General features: G+C 39.7%; 1 long non-coding RNA gene across 1 annotated transcript in view; it reads left to right on the top strand.

Moving 5' to 3' along the window:
• The window catches only part of LOC128315234 (uncharacterized), a 597,865-nt gene that overhangs the window by 7,028 nt on the left and 568,066 nt on the right, over positions 1-22,771 (top strand). Inside the window, exon 2 of the long non-coding RNA XR_008297800.1 lies at positions 116-210. This is a non-coding gene — a long non-coding RNA (uncharacterized LOC128315234). The remainder of the gene's footprint in view (positions 1-115; positions 211-22,771) is intronic.

Raw genomic sequence — 22,771 nt, 5'->3', positions numbered from 1 at the left:
GTTCCAACAAGGAAAAGTCACTTGTGCTGGGTGGTTAAGAGATATTTCGAGTGTCTGCAATGTGGCCCTTTCTCAAGAGCTTTCTGAGGATAAATTTTCATTTTTTTTTAAACAGGTGATTGTGTACTTTTTATGAAGATGATTTTGTTCACTGGAAGACAACAAAATTTCAGGTGTACAACATAACTTCCTCATCTGGGGGAAGAAAAGGTATGTCGCTTTGTCCATACAGTTCTGGGGGCAAAAGGCCCAACAGCAGTCTCCCTGTTGGAGTGACAGTTTACCTGACTGTGGCCTCCCACCAGGGTGTCTGGCTGCTGGTAGCACCACCTGTTGACAGAGAGGACTCTGAAGGGTTTTTAAGAGGTCGTTTTGCTATTACTCAGAGGTTGTTGCTCCCTTTTGATCACTCTCAACTGCTCTGGGGACTTTGGTGAAGTTTCTAAAGTTCACCAGATGCAAACTGACTCGTGACCACCCCAGCACATTCCTGAGTGCTTACTGTAAGAATGGATGAATTGGAGATCACTTTCTCAGGGCTGTTTTTTCAGGTGTTCTAACCCCCTAGAAGACCCTGGCCTCCCAAAATTTTTACCGACATGATACGTGCATAAGGCACTACATTTAAATATGCAAAAAAGGACAGTGAAGACAAAGCTCTTTTCAATGGTAGTTTTGATTATAAACAATTTTTATAAACTACAAATTTACTGAGATGCTTTTCTCCTGTTTGTGTTTTAGGCTGGGTGGGGTTTTTGTTTATTTTGTTTTGGTTTTACTGGCTCTATTCCCCTTCAATTTCCCATCTACTTTGTTCTTCCTTGAATTTCCTGTTAGGTGATAATGTGGGTGTTGGTTTTTTTTTTTGTTTTTTTTGTTTTTTTTTTTTTGTTTTCAGCACAGTTATCCTTTATAAGTGAAAATTATTATTATTATTATTTTCTGTAGGCTGAGGGATTTGGGAAAGAGAGGCTAGGTAGATATATATTTCAGTCTGACATCTTTAACTAAATGTGATCATCTTTGGTGTTGATGGTTTGGGGTCTGGACTCCTAATTTGGGCTTTCCCACAAGAACTTTGGTGTGAGTTTCCCTCGCCATCTCTCTCTGTTTTTTTTAGGATTTCAGGTAGAATTCCTGCACCAGCTTTTCTCTCAGAACCATATTTGTTCTCTCAGAACCATTTGTGCTCCTGGTGTTCTGTTTAATGCTGCTAGTGACCTATCTAATGCACTAGAATAGGAGAAGGGACTTGGGCAAGGCCTTTTTCCTGTTCATTTCCCCAAGGCCTTGTGGGAGTGGCCACTGCCTTTAGTGTCCCCGAGGTCCCGCTTGCCCTAGCTCTCAGCTCCAGCTGCACAGATCTCCTTTCAGTGCTTTGAAAAGAAGTACATGCCCAGGTTTGCTTCATAGCCTCTTACATGTTTCCTCTGTGTCTAGAGCTGCCTCTTCACCCACACCAACTCCCAATTAGTTATTGTCTTGTCATTTTCAGGTGTCTGTTCAAATGCTACTTCCTCAGAAAGATCTTCCCCGACTTGCCACATACTCTGGGCCTCAGAGCATCATATGCATTTCCTTTGCAGCACTGATTTCAATATGTAATCGTATATTGATTTGTATTATGATTTGATTGCTGCATTTCCTGTTTGTGACTCCTAGACTCATGTGTCTAAGATCATGTCTGTTTGGCTCATCACTGTCCTCTCAGCTGCTAGCCTAGTGCCTATATGAATTGCTGAATGAGTAAGTAAAGTGCCAGTAACTGGTAATTTTTTTTTGAATGAAGATACTGGAATGATGAATGAAACTGATATTTGTTTTTTTTAGGATTTCTGACATTACTAGCATTATAGTATAATGCTTGTATTTATCAGACAGAATAATATACATATAGCTATATGTCTATAGCATAAAAATATCAACTTACATAGAAACTAGATAATGACAATTTTAACATGGGCATTAACTTTAAGATTCTTAAAGTGTATAGTCTATTCTAGTAATATTGCATTTAACTATGTTAACTCACCTACATGTTAGTGAATCACTATAAAAACATCACAAGATACTTTATTTCCATTCCCCAGGCTTCATTAAGGACATAGAACATCAGTGTAAGTCATGGTTCTTTAGGCAACAAGCATATGGCTAAATTAAGTCAACTAATATTGATATAATACATACTATGAATTTGAATTAATCTGAACTTGCTCTGTGAATTTATACAATAGAATATTCTCCCTGTATTATATAGGCACAATATAGTACACAGGGTCCACTTATATTGTTAACTCATTTTATAATCTTAAAAATCCAATGATATCTTGGTTAGGGTTCCTAGTAAAAAAAAAAAAGAAGTCTGTTCTGACTAATTCAAATAGCAAAATGTATGAAGTAAATCACAGCATTAGAGTTACTGTATAACTCATCTGTTCAGTGTAATTCTATTTCATCCCTGACATTATTAACAGCATCCCCTTTCCCTCCCAAATGTGTCTTAGTTCAAATGATAAACTATAGGGTCCCCTACACAGGGTCATGGGGAGAGTTGGAAAAATAGATTAAGCTTCCAGGAATGATACTTTGAGGCACACCACAGAATTGGACTAATGAGAGAGTTGTCGTTTGTCACCATCACGGACACCGGAATCAAGCCACAGATCTGTTTCGTGGAGGAAATTGTCACTACCACTGACTCCCAAATCATATTTCATGGATTAGAGAGAAAGCCTCCATCACCACCTCTACTTCTGGTGCCATTCACACCATCAAAAAGTGAATTCCCCATGCAGATCCTATTTTCCCACATGGCAGAAACCAGATAACATGGCTTGTACTGTTTGGAAAAGAGTCTGTAAAGATGTAGTTTTTGGGACTCCACCTGGGAAAGTAAGTTTTACAAGATAGGAAACAATCAAAGGCAAGGAGAATATTGAAAATATTTTGAGCAGTCAAGATAGACAAATGTCACCCTTTATTTGGACATATATCCATTTTCTGGACTTAAAACAACAATAGCAACAAAAACTATGTTCCTACCTAAGAAGGTGCAATTTCTCATACAAACAAAATCTTCACCTTCTTCCTAGATGAGGAGATTCTCAGATTATTTAGAATAATCTTTTCTAGGTTTAATATATGTAATGATGGTATGTTTCTTCAATTCTGCCTTGATATATATATATATATATATATATATATATATATATATATGAACAACAAAGTGAAAATGGGAGTGGCACTTCTTACTATTCCCTTAATGGCCTTCATTATATATCCCTTAATGGATATATATATATATATATATATATATATATATATATATTTAATAAAGTAGTTTTTTAAGTTTATTTTTATTTATTTTGAGAGAGAGAGAGAGAAAGAGAGAGGGAGAGAGACGGCAGGGGAAGGGCAGAGAGAGAGAGGGAGAGAGAGAGAATCTCAAGCAGGCTCCATGCTATCAGCACAGAACCTGATGCGGGCCTCAATCCCATGAACCATGAGATCATGACTAGAGCCAAAACCAACAGTCAGATGCTTAACCAACTGAGCCACTTGCCTTGATATTTTTAATATGTGGACTAAATTGTAAAGTAAATACTGCCAAAATATACTAAATAAAGCAAGGGTAAAGCAGAAAACTTGTTATACTTTTTGCAGATTGTCTTCAGTTGATGTGTGTAACTTTCCTCATCAACAACTAATCATTCCAATTACTTTTATTTTTAGCTCAGTATTGGCTCAGTTAACTGGGGCTCTTTAGTTAGGAAGAATAGGAATCCTATTCCTCAGGATTTGTGCCCCTGCTGGTTCTGTCTCTATAAGGGTGCTCTAGTTTCCTGTTAATATTTACTAATGCACGTGGAAATACTAAGGAGACACCCTATGGGAATCTTTGTGTTTAGGAAATATTGTTTTATGTTTACACTGTGTAGTAGTGATTCTTCCTTTTTAAACCTGCTTAACCCTGAAACCAACATAGTAATCCTCTTGTCTGCTTTGTTAAGTGGTTTGAGACGCTGTTGTGTTTCTTGGTGAACGTATTCCTTCCGTGAGTACTAAGATCCTTAACCCAGTGCAGTTTGCAGTGGCAAGGATGTGAAATATAAGGGAATAGTGGGCCATTAAAGGAATAGTAAGAAGTGCCACTCCCATTTTCACTTTGTTGTTCCTAAGCTCATATGTTCTGGCCGTGGCTGAAAAAACACTACGTATTGGTGACTATTTTGTACATATACTATATTCTTCAAGATCTCATCTCAATTTTGTAAGGTATCTCCCAATAAGCACCAAAACTAAATCTTGAATACGTCATTTCACTGCTTCTGGTTGGAAATCTTAATGCATTGTAAATACATCAATCTAATGTCCTGATAATTTTTCTATAAAATAAGATCCCTAGTTAGAAGCGATGTTATGTGAATTATAGTGACAGCAAGTGAGCATTTGGTAAGTCCACAGATGGTGTTGCTGGCAGAAGCTCGGTAGACAAGATAGACAAATCTATATCTAGAATGTATCAATTTCAGGGAGGACAGATTCCAACACTCACCATGTTGGAAGAGGCCCTGTGTAATTAACCTGCCATCAGGTGGCTGGTTATTCCTTTTGGGGTATGGTACCATATGGCAGGGCTCATGTTTGTTCACTGTTGCTTTCAAACTGGGCACTCAGGAGAAGTAATATCTAGACATCTAGGGGAGAGGAAATTTAAGTTGTTAAGCTCATGCATGAAACAATGACCACTTTTTTATAAGATATTTATTTATATATATATATATTTATATTTCAATAATTACTGAGTGACTGTGGAAAGAGGTTAACAAACCCACATGGCAGGTCATCTTGTCCAACCATCTACTGACACCTTCTAGGTAAGGTGTCAGTCTTTTTGTGTATTCACATGGGACATGAACTTTCTCAAACTGTAAAATAGTCTAAAAGTCTAGATTCACCTTTGCTCTAATCCTTTTTTATCACTAATTCTCCAACCTTATTCTCCCCAAATCCCTGACTCTCTGATGAAATTATTAGCTATTGTCCATAAATTAATGTAGACCTGTAGCTCATCTCCCTTTCCACATAAATGGATCATAATGAGTACTGTTTGAAGTTCTGTCTGTTGGGAATATTTACTTTTCTATACTGACCATCAGGTCACCCCTGAATGAGATTGTCATGATATAGTAGTCCACTTCTATAGGAGAGATGATTGAGCTGCATTAAAAGGGACACAAAATACAGCTACACGATGCGGGCCCGAAGAATACCTCTATAACATAGAGGTTCCTATAGGGTGCTTCTTAGTATTGTCATGTCCAGTGGAGTTGATAGCAAACTGGGGTATTTTTCTTCTCAGTCACCTAGTCATAGAGATTTCGTACTGAAGCAAGGGGTGGTTTGAGAGAATAATAGCATCTTTGCAGGAGTAGATGCACTGAGAATGTGACTCATCTGCTTTTGCAACTTGTGTTTTCAGGACCCACTTGAGCTTGTTCAAATATAAACAGTTTCGTAGGGATGATAGAATGCTGCAGGGAATAGCTGACTGTAGCTCAGTAGATGAGATAACACATATTCATGGTGGGCAGGTTAACGTCTATAGTCACATGGTATACCGCTCTTAAACATTCAGTCTCTACCAGGGTCCAATAGCAAACCAAGGGTTTGTCAAAGGGAAAATGCTATAGTTACTAACTGAAAAAGATACTGTACTTTGAAATTTGAGGATATGTACTATAACATAGATCTTCTAGAGAATTTTCTATTGCTCTGTACCATACTCAAAGCTTGAAGACTTTCAGACGGCCAGATAATTACTTGGAGAAGCATAACCAAATGTCATGTGTATTTTCTACAAAATACCAAAGATTTGAGCAAGCAGAGCTTTGTTTTCTTTGTAATAGGGGATGTATAGTGCAATACTTTTCTTTCACGTTGGTGGCGACATTTCAAGAAGTTCTGAGATCACTTGTCTGTAGAAATGTCACCGAAGTAATAGGTCTCTGTATTTTTCATATCTTTTTTGATATATATGTGATATATTGTGAACACAACATGTACTTACTCTTCCTATACACTGAGTTGCATTAGCATAAAGTTGTCAGTTTACAGACCACTGTGATGTTCCGTGGACTAAATTATGGTACAGTGAGTTCACATTGCTCTTAGGTAGGGAAGCCAGTGAAGGTGTGCATCTGTCCATGCCAGGTGAAAACAAACTACATCTAGTGTTTTCTGTTTATTGAGACAGAGAAAAAAAACACTGGTCAGATCAATAACTACATTCCAGCTACAACCCAGGGACTGAATTGATTTTTTCTACCAAATTATAGCATCCTTATCATGTGACAGCCCAAATAAATGTAAAATAATTCTTTGTCATTGTGCAAGATCCTTTTCTCTTCTGCAAAGGTCAGATAGGTATATTCAATGAGAATATGATAATGGTCAAACGATGACATTAATCTCTGTGATTACCCCAGGTGTATGGTACTGCCTTTCATTCAACATTTTGGGAGCACAGATACCTTTTGAGACTTGCATTTGGTCATTTCTACCATAATTTAAACTTTTATTACGGGGGTCAAAGGCCAATATGGGGGGTTTTCCAGTTGCTGAGTATTTCTATTCAAACTCTATTTTGAGAACTGGGAAAGTATTAACAAGATGTTTTTGTGGAAGCCCCAGATCCACTTTAAGAGTGACTAAGTCCACAAAACTCACTTATCACCTGGCTCCCATTAGCTTGCATTCTGACCAGTAGGCCTTAGTAAAAGCTTGGATTTTCATTGATTAACTGGATCAGAGCCAATGTTCAGTAATCCCCAAAAGTGTTTTTTTTTTGTCTCATCCTTGGAAAATGGCTGCAGATCCCATTGGAGAATGCTGGAAAAACACATGCGAGGCCATTTTAGGGTCTCTTTTCAAGGGTTTTCTGGGTTCCCTCCTTCACTGATAGTCTTCCAGGTCTGAAATTACTCAGATCTGGAATTGGTTGGGTTTGGACTCTGTCATGGCAAATTGTTTTATGCCTTTGTTCTTCAGAATTCTGAAGCTCTTATTGTTATGTCATTATTTACTTTTTTTTTTTTATCAAAAAGGATTATAGTGAATTGCTCTTATGTTTTTGTACTGGAGATGTCTTGGCCAATTAGCACTGTCAAAGGTCACTTTCTTATGAATCATATAATTATTGTGCTGGCCCAATTGCTTATTACCATAACCATGTTCACATTTTCTTTTGAAGTTAAGAACTACTACTAGATTAACCAAAGATCTGCTAATCAGAGAGCCCATTTCCATGATAGTGTCCCTTGCCCACAGAGGATAGCACTTTTCAAAGACGTCAGCTTTCCACTCACATATGCATTTTTCAATGGCATGGTGAAAGGAGTTTCTTCTGGGCTCTTTCGAGGGTCACTTGTGTGTGTGTGTGTGTGTGTGTGTTTGTGTGTGTGTGTAGTTTGCAAATTATAAATATTCACCAACATTCTTATTTATCCCAAATCTTTGTATTTCTTCCTCTTTACAATATCACACAACTTCTTTTATGTCTTCATTTAGGGAAGACCACTACTGAATTCAGATTTCAGTGAACCAGTTGAGCAACACTTTGAACTCTAACTACTTGACTTAGCATACTGACTCTAGAGTCTATGATACGTATACTCATATCAGTAACTCAGACCAATCTGAATTTATGTTCATTGGTCTGGATGTGGTTTTAGTTACTAGTGCTGTGTAACAAGCTACTCCAAACTCCGTGCCATAAAGTTTGTTGTTGTTAAGCTCATGGATTCTGAACATCAGGAATTAAGAGAGGGTATGGTGTGGACAGGTCATGTTTGTTCCATGACAGTTTGAGGCCTCAGTGGGAAGGATTCGAAAGCTGGGATGTGGTAGGGAGCTAAGTGAAGACCTGATTACTTACCTGTCTGGTGATTAATGCTAAGCCTCTCCCTGGGACCTCAGCTGAGGCCAGGGACTAGGAGCGCTACATGAGGCTTCTTCGTATAGTTTCTTGGACTTCCACACAGTATGGTGTCTAGATTCCAAGGGTAAGAACTCCAAAAAAGAAGGCCAGGTGGAAAGTGTTGCTCTTTATGACCCAGCCTTGAAGTTGCATAACTTTACATAACTTCACTTTTGCCTCAAGCCCATTCGTATCCAAGGGGAAGGAATAAGAGAATTCAACTCTTGATGAAAGGAACACCAGAGGAGAGTATATGGGATGGAAGATATTGTTCTGCCATCATTGGAAAATCTGCCTACCTCAAGCATGGTCAAAATCCATTCCCGCATGTTATTTCCCAAGTTTTGGCTGATACAAATTAGCAAAATTTTGCTTACTTTTGTGTGTGCATATTCATGTGTATAAGCTTTCTCTTTTCTGGTTTGACTTTGTAATAGGCCTCTGGAAATTTGTAATTATAAGCCTGTAGGCAATGAGGATTCTCATGGGAGGAGAGTGAGGAGAAGTATATCTCCCTTATAAAATAATTGCCTCTGTCTAGGCCATTACATGGAATTCAAGAAAGGCAGGAACTGTCTTATTAGACAGATCAGAAATGGCTTTGTGAAATTAGGATGTTTGGAGTATTGTAAATCATCAGACTCTTCCCATATGTCTCATTCTAATTATTAGGGGTCTGAGGAGTAGTACTACTCTTCCTAAATACCTTCATTTTTATATAAGAGAAGCGATGAGACTGTGAAATCAACTGGTGTAATTCAGCAATTCATAGGATACCCCTGTGTGTTATATTTTCAGTTATAATAGTCTGTGGCCACGTAAGGCATTCTTTTTTTTTAATTTTTTAATGTTTATTTATTTTTGGGAGAGACTGCATGTGAGTGGGGGAGGAGAGAGAGAGGGAGACACAGAATCAGAAGCAGACTCCAGGCTCCAAGCGAGCAGCAAAGAGCCTGATGTGGGGCTCGAACTCAAAAACCAGTGAGATCATGACCTGAGCCAAAGTCAGCCACTTAACTGACTGAGCCACCCAGGCACCCAGTAAGGCATTCTTTTTAAGGGCATATATAGTTTTGTTACTGCAACTTGATCCAGGTCATCATGGTCAAACTTTAAGCCTGTCTGTATTAGAGTTCTTGAGAGAAACAGAAACGAGAGATAGAGAGAGAGAGAGAGAGAGAGAGAGAGAGAGAGAGAGACTGTGTATGTGCGTATACATATAATGTTTATACATATACATTGACCACATATCTGGGTACCGTGATTTCGCCAAGCTTACACATAAAATTAACCATCACACTGTCTTTTTGTTCCCATCACAATTAGAAGCATCCAGACGATCTTCAGTCTTTTCTTCCATATGCCTGCTTACTCTGGTACAACTGCAATCCTGCAATCACTTGGTCCCTGCCCAAGTCCTGCCATTGATAGGCTCCTCATCCTTCCTTGATCGAGTGATAATTTAAATAACTTTCTCTCTACTGCTGTCATGGTCTGGTTTCTCACTGCCTTTTCACCTGACCATATAAGATAAGCAGCCATACATTCTCATTTCCCAAAAAATATCTGTTGTCTATCACCACATCTGCAATTAATTATGATCTTGGTCAATGTTCTTGTTTCCAAATAATGGAATTCACTCTGGCTACTTTTAGCTGAAATAGATATAATAAAGGTTATTAAGTAGCTCACTGGATAATTGGGAAGGCTAGAGAAAACTGCTAAGTTTCCAGAAGAAAAAGGCAGAGCCACACTTAAGAACGAGCCTAATGAGGGAAAAGTCATTATTGCTGCCAGCTTCAGAAGCACGAGCACAACAGGCCTGCGGGGAAAACTGGGCTACAACACCATGGGTGGAGGTCAAAGTGTATTGCTTATGGCTTACATATTAAAGAATGGAATAGAAGCAGTTAATCTTTTTTAAAAATTCTAGTTTGAAGGAATAGTCATCCTGAAGTGTCAAAAGCCGAATTTCAAAGTAGTGTTGACAGTGCAGTATTGACAGTGATGTTTCCAGTTAAGGGAAGGCAATGCCCTCTTCAGAGCTGTGAAGTAAAAGTGACCATTGTAACTACTTCTTCAAGCAGCAAAATGCTCATCTTTGTTGTGGTGGGAAGGATTCTGAAACAGCCCCAACATTCTGTCCCCTAGTGCATAGGCCTTCTAAAACCCCCTTCCCTGGAGTGTAAGTGGGGACAGGGAATGTGAGGGGGTACCTTCCCATGGTTGGGTTACTAACTGACCTTGAGTTGATCACAAGGGTGATTATCCTGGACCTGACTTCATCAAATGAGCTCTTTAAAAGAAGGTAAAGCACCTGTAAAATGTTTTCCTGCTGGTCTTGAAGACAAGCTAACTGCCAAGTTGTGAGAAAAGGAGGGCACATGGCTAAAATCTAATCCCTCTGGCTGAAAGCCAGTGAGAAAATAGAGACTTCGGTCCTATACCAAAAAGAACTGAGTTGTACCCATAACATGAATAAGCTTCGAAGAGGGTCCCAAGCTCTAGATGAGAATGTGGTGTGACAGACACTTAAATTTTAATCTTGCAAGACCCTGAGCAGATAACCCACGATGCCCTGCTGAACTTCTGACCTACTGGAAATGTGAGGTGACAAATGGTATTGTTTAAGTCACTAAATGTGTGATAATTTGTTCTACAGAAATACAAAACTAATACACTTGTGGTTAGGAACCATCATTGAGAGAATTTTTAATCACATAAAATGTGTCTTCAAATCTGTTTACTTTGTACTTGCTTTGGGAATGGAAGCTTTCTCAGAGATATGGGACAAGAAGAGAATAAACTCAACAATACATCATTGAATACACTGAATACCTCTCTTATTCAGGTGTAGAATTCTTATGTTGTGACTAGTGATTTACAGAAAGAGATATGGGACAAGAAGAGAATAAACTCAACAATATATCATTGAATCCACTGAATACGTCTCTTCTTCAGGTGTAGAATTCTTATGTTTTGATTAGTGATTTACACAAAGAAAACCCAGATTTTAGGGTTAGTCAAAAAGCCTGCCTCAAAGTTCCAAGATCTACTAGAGAACTTGGCCCACGTTGGACACATTTTAAATGGAGGCTATCATCACTATTGTCACATATATATGTGGATATATGTATATATACATGTATATGTCATATATATGTATACTTCATATATAATATATTATTATTAATACTTGCCATAAAACTCTACAATTTAGAAGTTCCTACTACATATTTGCATATTCCTGAGCACGAGAGTCTTTCATGTTAAGAACCCCCAAACTTTCTGTATTTCCTATCCATTTCCAAAGGAAAAAATTATACCGGGTGTTTTATCCCTATGTTCAAATTTTTTTTTTACTGAAATAAATGGAGGATGGATGGTGGCATTAGTATTTTTGTCTTTCTTAATAACTGAATCATATTTTCAAATGATTGATCTGATTCACCAACAGATGATTTGATTTCAAATATTGTTTGAAAATACCTGATGGCTGTATAACAGAATGTTTAACCATGCTTTGTAGACCTATCCCAATTTTTAAGCTTCAAGATGTTGAAAACCTTTATATCCTCTGCTACTGTTTAATCTAATCACTTAGAAGTTAGAAATTGTTCTTGGCTGTGAGCAACAGAAACCAGAAAAACAGAAGCTTAAACAAATGAAGGTTTTTATTTCTTCACATTATGTGATGTCTGGAGCTAGGCATTACAGGGTTGTTATGGTAGCTCCTTGCTCCCAATGTAATCCAGGCCCCTTTCCTGCTTCCACTCAGTTTCCTTAATGGATGCTTATTGCCTCCTGAGCCTAAGCTCCCTGTACCCCTTTTGACATTACATCTACTCTCTAAGAAGAAAGGAAGAAGAGTAAGGGCAGAGGAAAATATTTATTAGCTTCATCTGTACTGCCATTTTAAAAAATTTTTTTCAAATTTACATTTATTTATTTTTGACAGACAGAATGAGACAGAGCATGAGCGGAGGAGGGGCAGAGAGAGGAGACACAGAATCTGAAGCAGGCTCCAGGCTCTGAGCAAGCATTCAGCACAGAGACTGACGTGGGGCTCGAACCCATGAACTGTGAGATCATGACCTGAGCTGAAGTCAGACATTTAACCTACTGAGCTACCCAGGTGCCCCTGTACTGTCACTTTTTAAAGACGTTTCCTCTAAGTCCCAACCAGTGACATCCATTTATATGTCATTGGTGAGAACAAATGGCCACTTCTATCTGCAAGGGGATGTCGTTAAGAAATTTAGTGAGTTAGTTTGTTTTTTGGTCAAGCACTTGGTGTCCCAAATGGAAGAAGGTGAGAATGGAGAAAATTACGAATTTTTGCCATGTATAGCATAGACAAAAATTAATATTGTTTAAAGAAGAAAAGGAATTTGGACTATTTCAATTGACAACCAGCAAAACAAGCTATTTCCATATATCAGTGGTAGAATTGGATGCTATAAAACAATGCAATACAATAGTATTGTCTTGGCACTAAAATGTTATAAAAATCTCTGGAATTACTCAAACAGGGAGTTGCAAATATATTCCATTGGAAGATCTGGCTTGTAACTAAAATGGTCAAAATCTATTGTACCTTTTGTGGGTTCCTTGTTAACTGTCCATTCTCATTAAGTACAGATTTTGAAAGATAAGTATTTATATACTCATTTCTATACTCATTTTTTCTAAGTATTTATATACTCATTTTTTTCTAAAGCAAAGATAAACACTAGTATTCTAATTCTTATAGGCACTTACATATCAAGAAACCAGGTTTTCTTATGAAGAAAACTGTAGGGTGATAATAAATAGATTGAAAAATATGAAAAATTTCAGTACTGAGATGTGTGCTCTATAAAAATGAAGACACAATTTCTTGAACAGGAGAACAGTTGATCTAGCTGAGAATAATCTTTTAGGTACAAACTCAGTATAGTCAAATAGTTTGTTTTTGTCTACTGAGGAAGCAAGTTAATTTCAGTGGAGTACAATCTTTGGGGAAGGGAAATGGTGAGTGAAATTGTAAATACTTTTACTTCATCACCAATTATCATTCAGGATACCATCCACAAAAAAATCTCTACAAGATGACATTTTCTACACCTACTAAAAGATAGTGTCCTAACAAGCATGTAAAATATATCTGTGTCTTTCGCTTCCTTGTCTGCAAAATGGGAAAAACAATTGTACCTACAGTTGTACTTACTGAGTTGTAGGAATTAGAAGAGTTAGTATGTGAAAATCACATAGAATGGTATTGGTATATAGTAAATGCTACATGAGTTTGCTATTAGTATTAAAGCGAATCCCAAAATAGGGTTAATAACATCCATTCTTTGGATGGATTTAGTGTGTGGTTGTCAAACGGTGATTTATTCTTCCTGGTGAGGTTGAGGAATGGTGGTTTAAAATTAAATTTCTGCCTCCCAGTGTTTTTGTTGGCAATGATAAGGTCATTTCACTTTTATCCACTGTGTGTCTAAGCAGGATTGTTGGAAAAGGTTTGAGGGACAGAGTTACATTTACTGAGTCACTAGGAATTATTAGGCCCTCTGTTTCCTCTACTTATTTGTAAAGCCTCTATTATCATTGTTGGTTATAAGTTTTTTGCCTTTATGTTTCAAGGCTAAAATTCCCTGCTAAACCTACTAAAGAGAAAGGGGTCATTGCTTCCAGAAGTGTGCTATACTCTTAAGCTCCTAGGCTATAGGGAAGCTGCTGTTACAGTAGATGTTGGTTATTGATGGACAGCAATCTCTTAACAGAAGCAAAATTATAGTAAGGAAACTACAAAAGGACATGGAATAAAATGTCACATTTCATAATATGCTATCTCTATTCTGTACAAAGTGTCTAAGTTCTGGCAAAGACCTTTAGGATGGTTGAGGAAAGCCCTGTGGTTAGAGAACTGGGGCCAAGGCTTAGCTCTGCCTCTTACTGGTTATATCACCTTTAAGGAACTTCACAGCCATGAGGACATGTACTTGACAGATGTCCACCTAAGCATCTGTAACAAACAGTACCCCAAAGATGTTGGCTTACACAAAGTAGTTTTTCTTTAAAAACAAATTTTTTTAATGTTTATTTTTGAGACAGAGAAAGACAGAGCATGAGCAGGGGAGGGGCAGAGAGAGAGGGAGACCCAGAATCTGAAGTAGGCTCCAGGCTTTGAGCTGTCAGCACAGAGCCTGACGCGGGGCTTGAACTCATCAACTGATGAGATCATGACCTGAGCCGAAGTCAGATGCTCAACCGACTGAGCCATCCAGGCACCCCACAAAGTAGTTTTTATTTCCTTCTCTGCAGAAGCCCAGAGATGGGAAGTCCACATCTGGGTTTAAGGCATTAGTTTTTGTTGTAGCCATCCCATAGCCAGCAGGAAGGAAGCAAAGGGCCAGGAGCATTCACTTAGTCTGTTGAAGGGCAAAACCACATTCCATTGGCTGGAACCAGTGGTCTCATGCTAGATATGGTGGAAGTCTGTAGCTAAGAAGCCATGTGACCAGGTAAAACAGTATTACTGTGAAAGCGGAGGATGGATATTGAAGGATAACTAGTGATATGCCTTATCTGCTCCACCTGCCTCACAGTATTTTGAAGATAAAATCATAACCCAATAGACAATGCATAAGACTGATTTTAATCACGTTTTTGTAGTGTTACCAATATGCTGTGTGAGCAATCCACTCAACCTGATTGTTGTAGGTAGGAAGGCATGAGCTCAAACAAGGAGGTTGGGCTAAGGGGATCTGTAATTCCTCTGCATAATTGTATAAAGGGTATTTGGGGGGGGGGTGTGGGAAAATTTTATTGATTAGGTTGGCTTTGGTAAGGTGGATTTTGTTTCTTCTTGGGAGCATGCATATATGTGTTTCTTAAAGGTGACCCAGAGATAAGCAGGAGTAGAGATAGAGAATACAGAGGTTGAGCTTCACCTTATACTTACACAGTCACTGTGTAGTAAACAAGATATGGAGACCTGGAGCCTGGCCCAAACTGTCTTCATGTCCCCTGCTCCACAGTGTGATATTCTTAGAGTGCTGCTGTGGGTTATTTATCATATGAATCGTCCTGATGTGCATGCATATAGGTCTGTGTGCATGTGCGCGCACATGCATGTGTGCATGTGTGTGTTGGGGAGCAATGTGGGTGTGGGTTGGGACAAATTCTACAGTAAATATAATTCGTCTATGGAGAGGGGGTCCTTATTCATACAGTGAAGGATCATGGGGGGAGATCTCTCTGAAGACCTCAAGAAACAGAAACAAAACTAGGAACTGGAGTTTGTCCACGAGGAACCTCTATCATGAATTTAAAATCCTCTGTCCTTGAACTCTGGAAACAATTGTGTTCAGCACCCAGTTGTAGATATATTCCCTCTAATTATCCCCCACTCTTCATTATAGTCTGTTCACATATTAGCCTTGTGTTAATAGTGACATAGGGAGTTAAGGAGTGATGTGGCACTGAGAAGCTTGGTTCTCTGTGATCCCATCCTTTGAGGCTAGCATCACCAATGACTGCATTGTTGCAAAGGAAAAAAGTAGTCCTCTAGTTCCAAGATTAGCAGAAAAGTAATCAAAGACCAAGGCAGAGGGCTTTGGACTCAAGTAGAGTGGAGACACAGGTCACAGCCACATGGCTTCTAGAAAGGAAATGAGACAAGCCCAGATATGGAAAGATAAATGCCTATTTTTCTAAAACAAAATGGGTGCATATATCATATATAGGTTGGAAGGGGAAGTGTAAATGTTAAAAGGAAGGGTCAAACCAGCTTACTAGAGGGCAAAGATACTTCCAGGGAACAGGCATCTGGGTTATAAACATAGTTAGGCAAGACATCATGGCAAGTCTAGGGTGGCTAAGTGAGTACACTGTCGGTTTTCTGATCCTGGAGTCCAGGCTGCATTGAAGGAATGATGTGTTCGAGGAAGCAGACCTATGATTTAGGAAGAAAACAAGGACCCGTAGTAGTCCCCGTGGGCAGAGAGCAGGTAGTACAGGAGTGCCTGAGAAGTGGGCAGTCAGGAGGTAATTGTCAGTGAGGGAGCAGAGATCACATTGTGAAATCTAACTTTCTACTGACGCAAGTCATGTGTAACATTTTAGAGTAATGTACCTTCAAATCCTTGTGGTTTCAAAAGTGAATGGAGATATTTTTTTGGTTGAAATTTTTTCCTTTTTGCCTGTAAATTGACATTCCTTGATTATGGAGAAGAGAGAAAACTTTTCTGACAATACTTAGATCTCCTCTGGCTTTATGGGTGATAAATATCGCACTTAAGTATATTCTTTATGTTCTCTGTAAGAGGACATCCTTGACTCATTCCATCCAACAAGTGTTTCCCAAACTTCCCTGATAAAAAGAATCACCTAGGTTCATCCCAAGCTGATTGAATCAGAATCTGCAAAAAAAGGGAATCTAAGAATCTGCATTAAAAAAAATTAAGTTTATTTATTTTGAGAGAGAGAGAGAGAAAAAGAGAGAGAGAGAAAGGGAGGGAGGAAGCGCATAAGCGGTGGAGGGGCAGAGAGAAAGAGACAGAATCCAAAGCAGGCTCTGCACTGTCAGGGGGGAACCTGATGCAGGGCTCGAACTCACAAACTGTGAGATCATGACTTGAGCCAAAACCAAGAGTCAGATGCTCAACCAACTGAGCCACCCAGGCACCCCCAAGAATCTTCATTTTTAACAAGGGTTCCTGTTAACAATTTTGACTAGGCACATTTGGGAAATAGGATATTGTCTCAGTGTTGGCAGCACACTTAGAATGTTGGGGTGGTTCTGTGTGTAGTCAGTGGGTGTAAGTGGGTGGGATGTGGGAGGAGACTGGAAACCAGGTAGAGAAATGAAAGCTAAACAGAGATGGGGAGTGTAGAAATCCAAAATGTAGCAGAACCATGTGAGTGGGTTTCCTAGTTCTTCACCTTTGTCATTTTGCTTTCTGGGTTTCTTTTCCTCATATGTAAAACAAAGGCTACACTACTTTTATAGTTCCGTTGGGAAGAGACCCTTAGGCTCATCACAGTCTCCTCTTCAACCAAAGCAGATCTGCTTGGATTTGCTCTACTCACTGGGCTTCCATACTACATTTCATTTAAATAAAGTGTTGAGTACTGTCTTTTCAAAGTTTGAAAACTGCCACACTACATGATTTCTGAGGCCCTTACAACTGTAGGAGAGTAAGCGTTTGTGTAGAAGCAATGCCAACAACACAGATCATTAGCACAGTAAAGAGTACCAGGGGCTTAGGATGCAGACCACATTTTGAGGCCTAGTTGTTTTTTTGTTGTTTTTTTGTTGTTTTAATACTAACTCCTGCTGTTCAAGCCTCCTGGCTTCTTTGTTGTGGGCTGACATTTAACTGGAGAGGAAATAATTGTGGTGTCTTTGTGAATGTAGCAACTCAACTCAAAGACAAAAGTCTACCCCAAAGATTGTTTATCAATGGGTAAACAAAATAGTAACTGGTTAATTGTCTGTATTTCCCCCCTTTGCACTAGTTATTTTAGAAGCAAGTGGTTATAACCCAATGTAAGCTGGGTTGAGTGACCTGGCATAGGATTGCTGTGCTTTTCCAAAACAGATGTAGCCAGCAGCAAGCCAGGTGCCTTGTGGGAGAGCTTGTCCAGAGTTTAGAGATTCCACTTCCCCTATCTGGGCATTACATGCTAGTACATCTTCAGAAACAGGTGTCTGTTTACAAATTAATATAACTTTTGCCTTCCTACTCACGCTTCAACCCAGGGGAGAAGACTGCTAGTTATATGTGGCAAAATTTGGATTCAAGTCCAGCTCTGTGCTTACTGTGTACCTCGGACAAGATCACCTATCTTATCTACAGTGGGGGATAATAATATCTAATTCACAGCACTATGAGGATTAAATAACATAATGCATGTGAAAGCATTTTGTAACTAGCACAAAGTCTTAGAAATATAAAGGTGCATTTATCTTAATAAATAATGGCATCACGTTCAAGTAAACAGCACTGGGGAAGAAAACACTATTATGTTCACAAACTAGACAAATGATTTTATGTATAGTCAGACGCCATGTGTTAATTAACACATCCATTCATTTGTTCATTCAGTCACTAGTTCCTGCCTGTACAGCACCAATCCCTGTGAGAGATAAGAAATAAATGAAAAGGGCATGGTCAGGTAAAAAATACATTTAGGGTTTGATGATCACAGTTCAATGTCCTTTGAGCCAGTACTGTGTTCCTCCCTGTGGGAACGTACACTGTTAACACCCTATGTCTCCAGTGGAGGGGCGCAGCGTCACGGAAGCAGATTGTGGCTCAGTATGTCTGAAAAATCCAGAGGGCATCTGGAACTGATTCCCAACTTGGCAAGTGGATGTTGACTGACCCAGATTTTAACTTAAGAGATTTTCATTTTTAAGGCCACTTTCCAAAATGTTCATTGCTCTTCCCATTCCCCATGTAACCAAGTATCTTGCCTGGATGCTCAAGAGTCTCTCAAGTGCCCTGAGAAATTGCACAGTATCCCTTCAGGACTGAGCCCTTTCATAGCAGAATGACTTGACCCATAGACCAGTAGAATGATGGTCCTCAGAGCCCTTATCCCCTAAAATTAAAGGAAAAATGACCTTTTAAGTAAAAGAATAAAGCTGGTGTGCTTCCATTGAATATGTCCTTTTAAATAGTAGTAGAAAATACGAGTGATTTGGCATGTACGTGTATGGTTATGTTGAGAAAAGACACAAGATGAAATAGCTTTAGGTATCAGACATAGATGGATCTGAGCTGCCTGTTAGAGTTAACTGGGCTACCGTGCCCTTTGGTTTTCCTGTGTCACCTTATATCATGATGCACCCAGGCATTAGTCTCCCACATACTGATCCTGTAGCTCAGTGCTTTTATTTACACATGGCTAATCCCAAACTTGCTTTTCTTGCTTTCAATACATGTCAATAAAAACAAATGTAAGCTTGGTCTTAGAATCCCTCGTAGGAAGGCTGAAATTGGATAGTAACTACTAGAGTTGTCTGGTCTGAGTGTAACCCTTTTCTTTTTGATGTCTTGCTTCTCTCAGAAAATGGTGACAGTGAAGATGATAGCTTTTTCCTCTGCCAAGTGTTCCTCTTCCCGCCCCCTTTCCCTCTTTCTGAAGGGCTCTTAGGTCATACAAGAGCGTTGCACATATTTTGCAATCCAAAGAGATCAAGCAAGGACAAAGGGCGGGGTTTCCTGCTTGGAGAACCCTCCAGTGCCAGCAGCCTTCCCCCTGAGCCTCCATAAGACACTCCTTGAGGCCTCCTGACATTTTCCGTGCCATTGACTTTGATTAGGTCCAGTGACTCCTACTGGGGGAGGTCCTTCATATGTGTTTTTCCTCTGTGTGTTAGAAAGACTATCAGGCAGCACGTGGTGTTGAAGTGGGTGCCTTGTGGTCTGTTACTAAATTATTCCTCTGGAAAAAGCCATTTCCTTTCCATAGACTCGTGAGGCAAAGTCCTCTTGCTCTGGACAGGTGTTACCCATACCTGTGGTGATGCCTGTGCCTTTGTTCTATGGTGTTCTGTAATCTCCCTTTGTTTATCTAGCTGTGTGTTTATAGCTCTTAGAGACTAAATGTATATGTCATTTGCTGTTTGTTCTTTAACACTGTATTAGTATAACATGGGTACTGCTCTCTTTAAATAATATATATTTTTAAGAGGCTAGATAATAGATAGTCTTACAGTTGCATAAAGGTTATATGAAAAGCTTTTGGAACTTGTTGAGGGATCATGCATTTCTTATGACTAACCATGGTCACAAATTACAAATCTTGTAATAATTCTAAGACTAAGGTTATCCTGAACAAACTGTGATTACCACCTCCCTTGTGTCATAATAATAATGACAGCTAACATTGGCTCAAGGCATAGCGGTTTGGAAAGTACTTTCCTGTAAATTATCCATTATGTTCCTCACACCATTATCAACATCATTTTATGGATAGAAACCCCGAGGCTTGGAGAGGATAAGACATTTGCCCAGGATCACTCAAGGGGTACATGAGGAGCCAGGATGCGAGGCCAGGCTTCTGACTGTAGAGCCATGGGGCTGCCCAACCCATGCAAGTTTCCAACACTTCTCCAAGAGACACAGGAGCCAGTCAAGACTGTGTGGTGATAAACTTACCAGAGTAGGCATCAAGGGATTGTGATTTGGTTGTAATTTTGCTGCCTGTAATTGTGTGATCCTGAGAATTTCTTAACTCATCTAGGCCTCAGGTTCCTCATTTCTAATAGGAAGAGCTTGACCAGACCAGTGCTTGTCAGTGGGATGGCTTCATGTTGGCATTTCAGAGGTTCTGCAAATGCCTGATTGATGGCATAGAGGCAAAGGGTGACCTGTGACCATTCTCAACTCCTGTTTTCAAATTTCTGAGTTCATGTGAAAAGCATCTTTGTTCAACTGTGATAAGTGTGAACTTAAAATGTATTGTCAGAGAAACCAGACTTCTATACAGAACCAACAAAGAGAGGTTGAACACTAGTTCTGCAAGCTTTATCTCTCACCTGATTTGGAATACAAAACAATTAAAGTTGAGGAGACCAAGGATGGATGGGAGTTGGAAGATTTTGTTTTTCGAGAGAGTTGTCCGTATGCTGTTAGTATTCTTTACCCACAGAGGGGGTTAAAGTGGGTGCTTTTTCCTCACCCCGTGATCAGTGAGCAGAGTTTTAGGGAGATCACTTAGAGTACTTGATTTGTACTTCCTGCAGTTTGAGGAGACCCCCTGGATCTCTATCTGACTCTACCCTCAGAGACCTAGCACCAGTGGCTGGCTGAAGCACTCCAGGTAGAGTGGAGGGTGCGGTTTAGGACGTGGCTGCACTCCTTGAATGAAACATGAGAGGTGCACGCTTCTTGTGGACCAGATGAAGGTAAGAAAGAAAGAGCTAGCTTGGGGTTGCCTTAGATTCTACACGAGAAAGCTACCTAGGATAGCAAGGCAACCTCAGTAGAAGATCCTGGAGGTAGGGATTGACGGAAGACTCATTAGTTGCCAGTCTAAAGACATTGACTTGGGACACCCTGGTGGCTCAGTCAGTTGACAATCCAACTTCAGCTCAGGTCATGATCTCAGGGTTCATGACTTCGAGCCCTGCGTCAAGCTTTGGGCTGACAGCTTGAGTGTGGAGCTGCTTTGGATTCTGTGTCCACCTCTCTCTCTGCCCCTCCCCTGCTTGTGCTCTGTCTCTCTCAAAAATAAGTAAACATTAAGAAATAAATTAAAGACATTGATTTTGGGCACTTGGGTGGCTCCGTCAGTTAAGTGTCCCACTCTTGATTTCGACTCAGGTCATGATTTCACGGTTCGAGTCGTGCATTGGGCTCTTCTCTGATGGGATGGAGCCTGCTTGGGATTCTCTCTCTCCCTCTTTCTCTATCCCTTCCCTCCCCCAAATAAATAAATAAATAAATAAATAAATAAATAATAAAGGCATTAGGGACACCTGTGTGGCCCAATCGGGTAAGCATTCTACTTTGGCTCAGGTCATGATCTTGCGGTTTGTGAGTTCAAGCCCCAACATTGTGCTCTGTGCTGACAGCTCTGAGCCTGGAGCCTGCTTCAGATTCTGTGTCTCCCTCACTCTCTGCCCCTCCCCAACTCTTGCTCTGTCTCTGTCTGTCAACAATAAATAAACATTAAAAAATTAAAAAAAAAAAAGACTTTGACTTACCTTTGTAATGGTAACAGCAAATGGAAGTTCATAAAAGAGTCTCCCAAGAACCTATGACAACACCCCAGGAGAGAAAGAGGCAACTTTACATATTTACTGGGCCCATCAGGGTACCCGTTGAGTAAAACTTTTCTTGACCCTTGGCCTCTCCCCTTTCTCTTGACCCTTTAATCCTGGAAGTGTCAGAAACTTCATTAATTAGCTGGGGGCAAAACAGATAGAAGAAGGTGGGCAGATTGGAAGCTAAAGAATTAGCCTACCCTTGGGACGCCTGGGTGGCTCAGTCAGTTGAGCCTCTGACTTTGGCTTAGGTCATGATCTCGTGGTGTGTGGGTACGAGCCCCACGACGGGCTGTATGCTGACAGCTCAGAGCCTGGAGCCTGCTTCCAATCCTGTGTCTCCCTCTGTCTCTCTCTGCCCCTCCCCACTCTCACTTTGTTTCACACTGTCTCTCAAAAATAAATAAATGTAAAAAAAATTAAAAAAAACAAAAAAAGAATTAGCCTACCCAAATTTCCTCCCCTACTACTGGAGCCCAGCCTAAAGTAGGAGGGAAAAGCATAAACTTTGAAAGGAACTCAGAATTTTGGTTACACTAGACTCATCAGACTAATTACTGACCTGACATTGTTTGGAGGAATACAGTGAGCAGAAGACTTTCTTTTTTTTCTTGGTTAACTCTGGGAAGGATCAGAAAAGCCTCGCTCTATATTGTATCCAAAGGAAAAGGAACACGGGCATGGCATGCAGGGGCAGTGGGGAGAAAGGAATAAAGTTATGTTTCTGTTACCTTTCATGGGCCCTGAATATCGAACATAATGGTTAAATTTATACACTAAAAATAATACTATTTTTTTTCATGTTTCCAATAAACTGATTTGAAAAAGAGTTCTTCAATTTCAAAAGCTTGAGAATTGCTAAAGCTCAGTGATGTTGAAAGCCACCTCCAACACTGGCATCAATACCAGTTAGTACAGAGTGGAAAAAAAGTGGCAGAATGTTCTTTTTTTTCCCCCCTTCCCCATTGTGCTCATAACCATTTAGACCTTTTGGCATGAAATTAAAGGAACTGTAAATGTTTCTT

The sequence above is a fragment of the Acinonyx jubatus genome, chromosome C2 (genome assembly GCF_027475565.1).
Source record: "Acinonyx jubatus isolate Ajub_Pintada_27869175 chromosome C2, VMU_Ajub_asm_v1.0, whole genome shotgun sequence".
Classification (NCBI taxonomy): domain Eukaryota; kingdom Metazoa; phylum Chordata; class Mammalia; order Carnivora; family Felidae; genus Acinonyx; species Acinonyx jubatus.
This window is presented reverse-complemented; position numbering and strand designations above follow the sequence as displayed.